Consider the following 6,043-nt stretch of genomic DNA (forward strand, 5'->3'; position numbering starts at 1 on the left):
GCCCCCTTTTCGTTTCCCTGCCCCCAGGCTTAAGAAATGTCATTTCCTAAAAATGGAGGGAAATGAAGGAAATAATCCCTCTTTTTATGTAGTGCCCCCACATGCCATCTGTTTTCCAAGTTTCCCACATGTGCAACCATCCATCTTCAAGTGGCCCACATGTGCCACCATCTGTCTTAAAATGCCACACATGTGCAACATGTGATGTTGCCCATTTTTTAACGACCTACGTTCCAATGAGCCACACACTCCAATGTACCATGTGCAACCTGTGCCATCCTTATCAAACGCCCTACATGTGCAACTTGCTATTAAGTTGCATTTGATATATGGTTGGTAACTGTCCATCTTTAAGCTCTTCACATGCATGCATGTTTCATATGTGTGACATATGCAACATGTGCCACTGACCAACTTAAGGTGCACCATGCCATTCTCCCCAATGTCCAACCCTCATCTTCAAGCCAACAACATTTGCGAATATACCATGTGCTATTGTGCTATTGTGTGCCACCATCCATCTTTAGTGCTCCACATGTGCCAAATGTGTGAACGTGCCACATATGCAACATGTGTCACCTTCATCTTCAAGCATCCCTCAAGTACCAATGTCTTATAGGTGCTAATGTGTCACTTGTGAGTTGTGACAACGTGACACGTACCGCAAGCCATCTTCAGCTCACACATGTAACCTTAGAGTAAAATTTATGAAAAATTCTTCTTTTTTTTTCCAAACAGATTAGAAAAATTCCCTTTTTTTCCAAATGGCTTTTCATTTATCACTGTTTTCTAGAAATGGTGTTTCCTGAAAGACACCATTTTCCTCAAATATTTTTTCCATGGATCCAAACAGGCCCAATGCAAGAACTGTCAAGCTTCTCATCTTTTGCCATCTTTCGTAGTTTCCGCTGAAAGCTTTGTTACCTCGTGCATGGGAGAAAGAAAAACCCATTGCATACTGGCCGATGTGATTGATCCTACGGAATTGAAGAACTTGAAACTTTCACTCAATCAATGCTACCACTGCCTTCTCTGGGGTGGTGTCAATGGGTTTATAGCCCAAGCAAAGCCCAAGGCAGGTCAATTTTTAGGTTGGGTTATTGAAATTTGTCAGTCATTATTTTCTCGGTTTACAGTTCTGACTGGTGGGACTCATGTTTATCTGGACCATTGGTCTGTAGCAGTGGAACATTTATCCAGAATACAAAGCTCCTGGCCCTACTCATCAAAACTGAAAACCGGAGTGATACTCTGTGAAGGCTGGCATATAGTTCCTCATAAACTTGCATAACTCTGAAAATTGCTGACTTTAATGGAAACTCAGCGGAATCAACTTTTGACTCAGGGAGATTTTGAGCTGAATAATTAGGAAAATGGGTTTTGAGAGTGACTCGGCCTTGACTTGGAAACACTCATTGGGTCAACCAGATGTGACTCCTGGTGACTCAGGCAGCATCACTCACCTTTTCATGGCAGACCATAAAATTGAAAAGGAGCAGTGGGAGTAAAAAAATCGTAGCCTTTGTGAGATGAGCAGATGATCTCACCCACCAAGCATGAAGTACTTGGTTGTTTGTTTCTTATTCTATGATTCTTATAACCGTTTTAATTATTCTTTACTCTTAATAATATTTTTAATTTATGGTTATTAACCATAGAGCAGAGTCCGGTTCAGTCTCTTAATCAGCCAGGGACTTGGACCAAGTCTAGTTGAGTCGATTTTCTGGGTGTTCAAACTATGAAACAGACTGACCATTGATACATGCTATAACATGACCCAAATATCTGGCCCATCACAATCTGATGGACCAATGGCCTTGCCCAAACAGTTCATGATGGGTAATCGGGTGTAAACTTTTAAACCCAACCTGGCCCACGGGTGCCCATGAGTTGAGCCCTATGACCAATGAGTGAAGTGGCCCAGTTGGTCGTGCCCTACAATGGCACTACTATGGGCATCTTTGCGTTCGGAAGCTAACATGCTTTCAGACGGTGGAAGTAAAGTATTGTACTAGTGAAGACTACTTAGCTGGCCAGGCCGGTCATTGGAGGATAAAATTGAGTTAAATGGGGTCCACATTCGTTTTTAGGTGACCGGTTGGATTTTTTATTTTTTACTTTTTAATAATGAAAAGCGATTTTATAATGTTGCTTCTTAATTGATGCTCTATCATATTCGGGTCATACCATCTCCACAATAACATCTATTTGCTGCTTAGTCCATTATCATAAGAGGTGGCGGCCTTTTGGTGATCCAGTTTTTCATCTCCCGTACATCGATCATTTAGTTGGGCCACACTCTAGAAGTCTCACTCCCAGGGCTGTCAACAGGTTGGGTCCTATAGTACCCATTCCGGGGTAACCGATTCGGGTCTTGCTCCTTATGAACGTGTGGATAGCTTATAAACATTACGGTGGACCCAAGGAAGTTTCAACGGTAGGTTCTTATCCTTGCCTCGGTGGTCGACTCCCAAGAGCTTCAACACAAAGTCTGGAGTTCGCCATTCATAAGTGGTGAAATCCCATTACGGCTTAAGTGTGCGGGTATGGTGTGCGTGATGTGTATTTTTTACGCACAGAATATTTATTACATCTAATGCAGTCACTCAAGTACATTTTTGTCTTTGAATAGTTACTTATGAGAATAGTCCTGCATTGGATAGATACGATGTTTTTGTCCTTCTCATTTATATTAGAGTTCATATAAATAACTTTTGTTAGCTCTTGGGTATGGTATGCCAAAAATTGCACAAGCACCCACATGCTGTGTCGTAGGATCTCTCATCTCTAATCTAAATGAAAACCCTAGAGAGGGCCATTCATAGAGAAAAAAGAGTAGAGTGAGGAAGGAACTAGAAAGAATGGTTTATTCCTTTAATCGTCATTTTCATCAGCTCTTTACTATGAACGAGTCGGTTTAGCTTGCCGTAAAAGAAAGACACCATTCTATGCACATCGTCTTTGACATAGAGATTGGTGTGAAACTATTCGGGTTGAATTCATGCATGTTACTTAATTGTTGAGGTCGAAATGTGTTGGGACCCCAAAAATCAGATTGATCCGACCATCAAATGGGCCACACTGATCGGGCCGATCGGTTGGAATCTTAGATATTAAATAGTGTATCGTATCTTGTGCTGAGTTGTTGGACACATTAGATCAGGTCTACACCGTCTATCCTATTATGGGATTGGCCTACATTGATAACCAAATTATTATATCGATCTGACCGCCTAATGGGTTGCACTGATCAAAGAACAATCGTTATCAACCATGTTAGGAGAAGAATGTGGACCCAGGCGCTCTCTATCAGTTTGGATCTAAGCAATGTGGTTATTGGGGCATTAAACTCTAATTAAAGAAAAACCCCCCAAATTTTAAATCAGATATATTAAATTCGAAGTTGAAATCTGAAATGATGGGTTTAAAATTGAGGCAGATCCAAAACTCAAGTGTACCGCACGACGGGAAAAATGCTTACAGTTGAAACCTCCTTGGGTCCACCGTAATGTTTATATGCTATCCACACGTTCATAAGGTTATTCTTGCTGGGATGAACTGAATACACGAAAATATTAGCCTGATCCACAATTTCACAAATGTTTCGGCGGTGGACGTTCAATCCTCACCGTTTCCTGTCATGCAGCCCACTTGAGTTTTTGATCTGCCTCATTTTTGGACCCATGGCCTAACATGATCTGGAAAAACGAATGAATGGCGTGGATTTCTCACAAACATCACGGTGGCCCCACAGCTTCCTGTCGCAGGCAATCCGCATCCCAAAAGATCAAGCCCCCTCTAGTGGGGCGGTAAATGGGCTGGGCCGTCCTGTTGGGCTTTCAGGCCTGACCTAGCAAGTCCTCTAGTAAGAGGATTCAAGTCCTCCTGCTGATGGCCATCAGACCCTTTCGATCATGGTCATGGTTTAATAGGTGGGTTCCACAATTTAGTCAGTCTAATTTGGGTTGATGCGTTTCAAAAAACTCGGTAGAATGGAATCATTGCGGCGAGGGCAAAACAGGCAAAAGGGTTTGGACACCTGGAGAGAAAAGGGGGATGATGCGGAGGAGGGCATTTAGGGAAATTCTCTGACCCAGGATATCTCCACCATTCCGAAGCGGGCCTTGTTCCTACTCTACGACCGGCACGAAAGATGCCCGGTACACGGATGTTCTGAAACCGCGACGGAGGAAATTGGAACGGAAGTCGTATCCGACGCCGATGAAAGTACTGATACGAAGGGCGAAGGAGGAGAAGGCGGCGAGGAAGGCCGAGCCTTGCAAGATCCTCCAACAGCCCGAGAACGGATTACTTGTTCCTGAACTCGTCCACGTGGCTCGCCGAGTCAACCAGGCCAGGGAATCGCTCCTCGACGGCCTGTCTAAGCTCGCTGAGGCGATCGTTCCTGTGAAGAGGTGCAGGTAAGATCGACAGCCCAGATCTCTCTTCCTTATGTTCGATTGTTGTCCTGAGGAATTTATATTAAAGATCCTTGGCCCCAGCATATGAATGCTATCATCCTCGAGCCTTGGATTCTTACAAGTATAATCCATGTTTTAGTGATCCTAACCATTGATCTGATGGGACCTACAATGGGAAAACTGCAGCAGTGAATTCCTAACCAGAAAGGGCCAAAGTTGGATGGGCATGCCATCCAATCCATCCATCATGTTTCTCTTTGGGCCATCCAAGACTCAGTAGGGCCATGCCACAGGGAACAGTTGAGATGGGGACGCACACCATCAAAAACATTTCAGATTGTGCATGTGGCCCGCCTGAGCTTTGGAATGGCCTGATTTTAGGGCGTCCGTTCATCATGGTGGGCGCGTCTTTTGAATGATGGCCCACTGAACTAGCAGCAAAGGTCCCATGAAGCCTCTGGATACTAGAGATGGCCCACTTCTAAGCAATCTCATCCATTGATCAAGATTGATCTCGGTCCAATTGCCGACTAGGCAGTTGGATCTGAGTGAATCTCGTCCTTTCTTCCATTGGTTGGATTGTGGAATGCCGGACCGCTCTGTCATCTCAGTTGAAAGAGTGATTTTCCGTGGACGTTTATGATCAAGTACTGGTCAAGTTCACATTGGCCATGTGGGCCATGAGATACGAACTTGCACGGGAGCCAAGAATGGCCTCAGGAGCTCCACTCATGTATAACGGACTGGATGCCTCGTAGACATGGTGCGCTTTCCCTTCTGCTATCATCTCCATGATAGAGTGGGAAAGCTAAGGGTGGGCCACGAAGAAAGATTCCAAGTTAAACAGCTCCCTGCAGTTCTAGAGCTGTGCATACAAGCCGGTCTGGATCACGAAGACTATCTGACAAGAAGAAGGACAAAACTAGTTTACTCGATCAAGGGAAGGATAGTCGATTTCAAGCCGGAGATGGAACACGAGGATGTCGAAGGGGCCCCACAAGCAGAGGATCCCCTTCTGTCCTTTTAATCCAACGGTGACGATCAAAACTCTTGGCACTATGAAGAGAACTCAAATGAGTTGAGTGTGAAGACACTGGAGTCATGGCTTGAAATGAGATCAGGAGCTGAGCTGATGATGAAAACATACAGTGTGAAAACCTGTGGATACTACCCTGAAGTTCAGGTGGGGCCCGAAGGACACAAGGTGAGGATGTGCAAAGCTGCAAGGCATCGGTTTAGGAATGACTTGCACGCGTGGCAGGAAGCGACTATCGACGATTTGATCTGGCCAAACTACGTGTGGCATGTGCGGGACCCACATGGCCCGGTTTTAGCTAATGAGCTGAAGAGGTACTACGGGAAGGCGCCTGCAGTTGTAGAGCCGTGTGCGTAGGCTAGGACACCAATCCCAGATGAGTATCAGAGTATGATGAGGTTGGATGTGGTTTCTCCTGACCGCGATGAAGTCAATCTTGTAGCTTGAAAATGCTAACTTGTGTAGCAATTAGGGGAGGAAATTGTTTCGAAAATCAGTAAACGTATATTATGTTGCCATATCACTCTTAACACATGCTGTATGGACGAGATTGCATCACCGAAAGAAAATGCTAATCTATGATGAG

The 6,043-nt window shown here is 44.6% G+C and overlaps 1 pseudogene; it reads left to right on the forward strand.

Annotated features, from left to right (window-relative positions):
* The first annotated feature begins 3,935 nt into the window (after nucleotides 1–3,935).
* On the forward strand, nucleotides 3,936–6,043 carry LOC131239296 (APO protein 3, mitochondrial-like; annotated as a pseudogene).

The sequence above is a fragment of the Magnolia sinica genome, chromosome 3 (genome assembly GCF_029962835.1).
Source record: "Magnolia sinica isolate HGM2019 chromosome 3, MsV1, whole genome shotgun sequence".
Classification (NCBI taxonomy): Eukaryota; Viridiplantae; Streptophyta; class Magnoliopsida; order Magnoliales; family Magnoliaceae; genus Magnolia; species Magnolia sinica.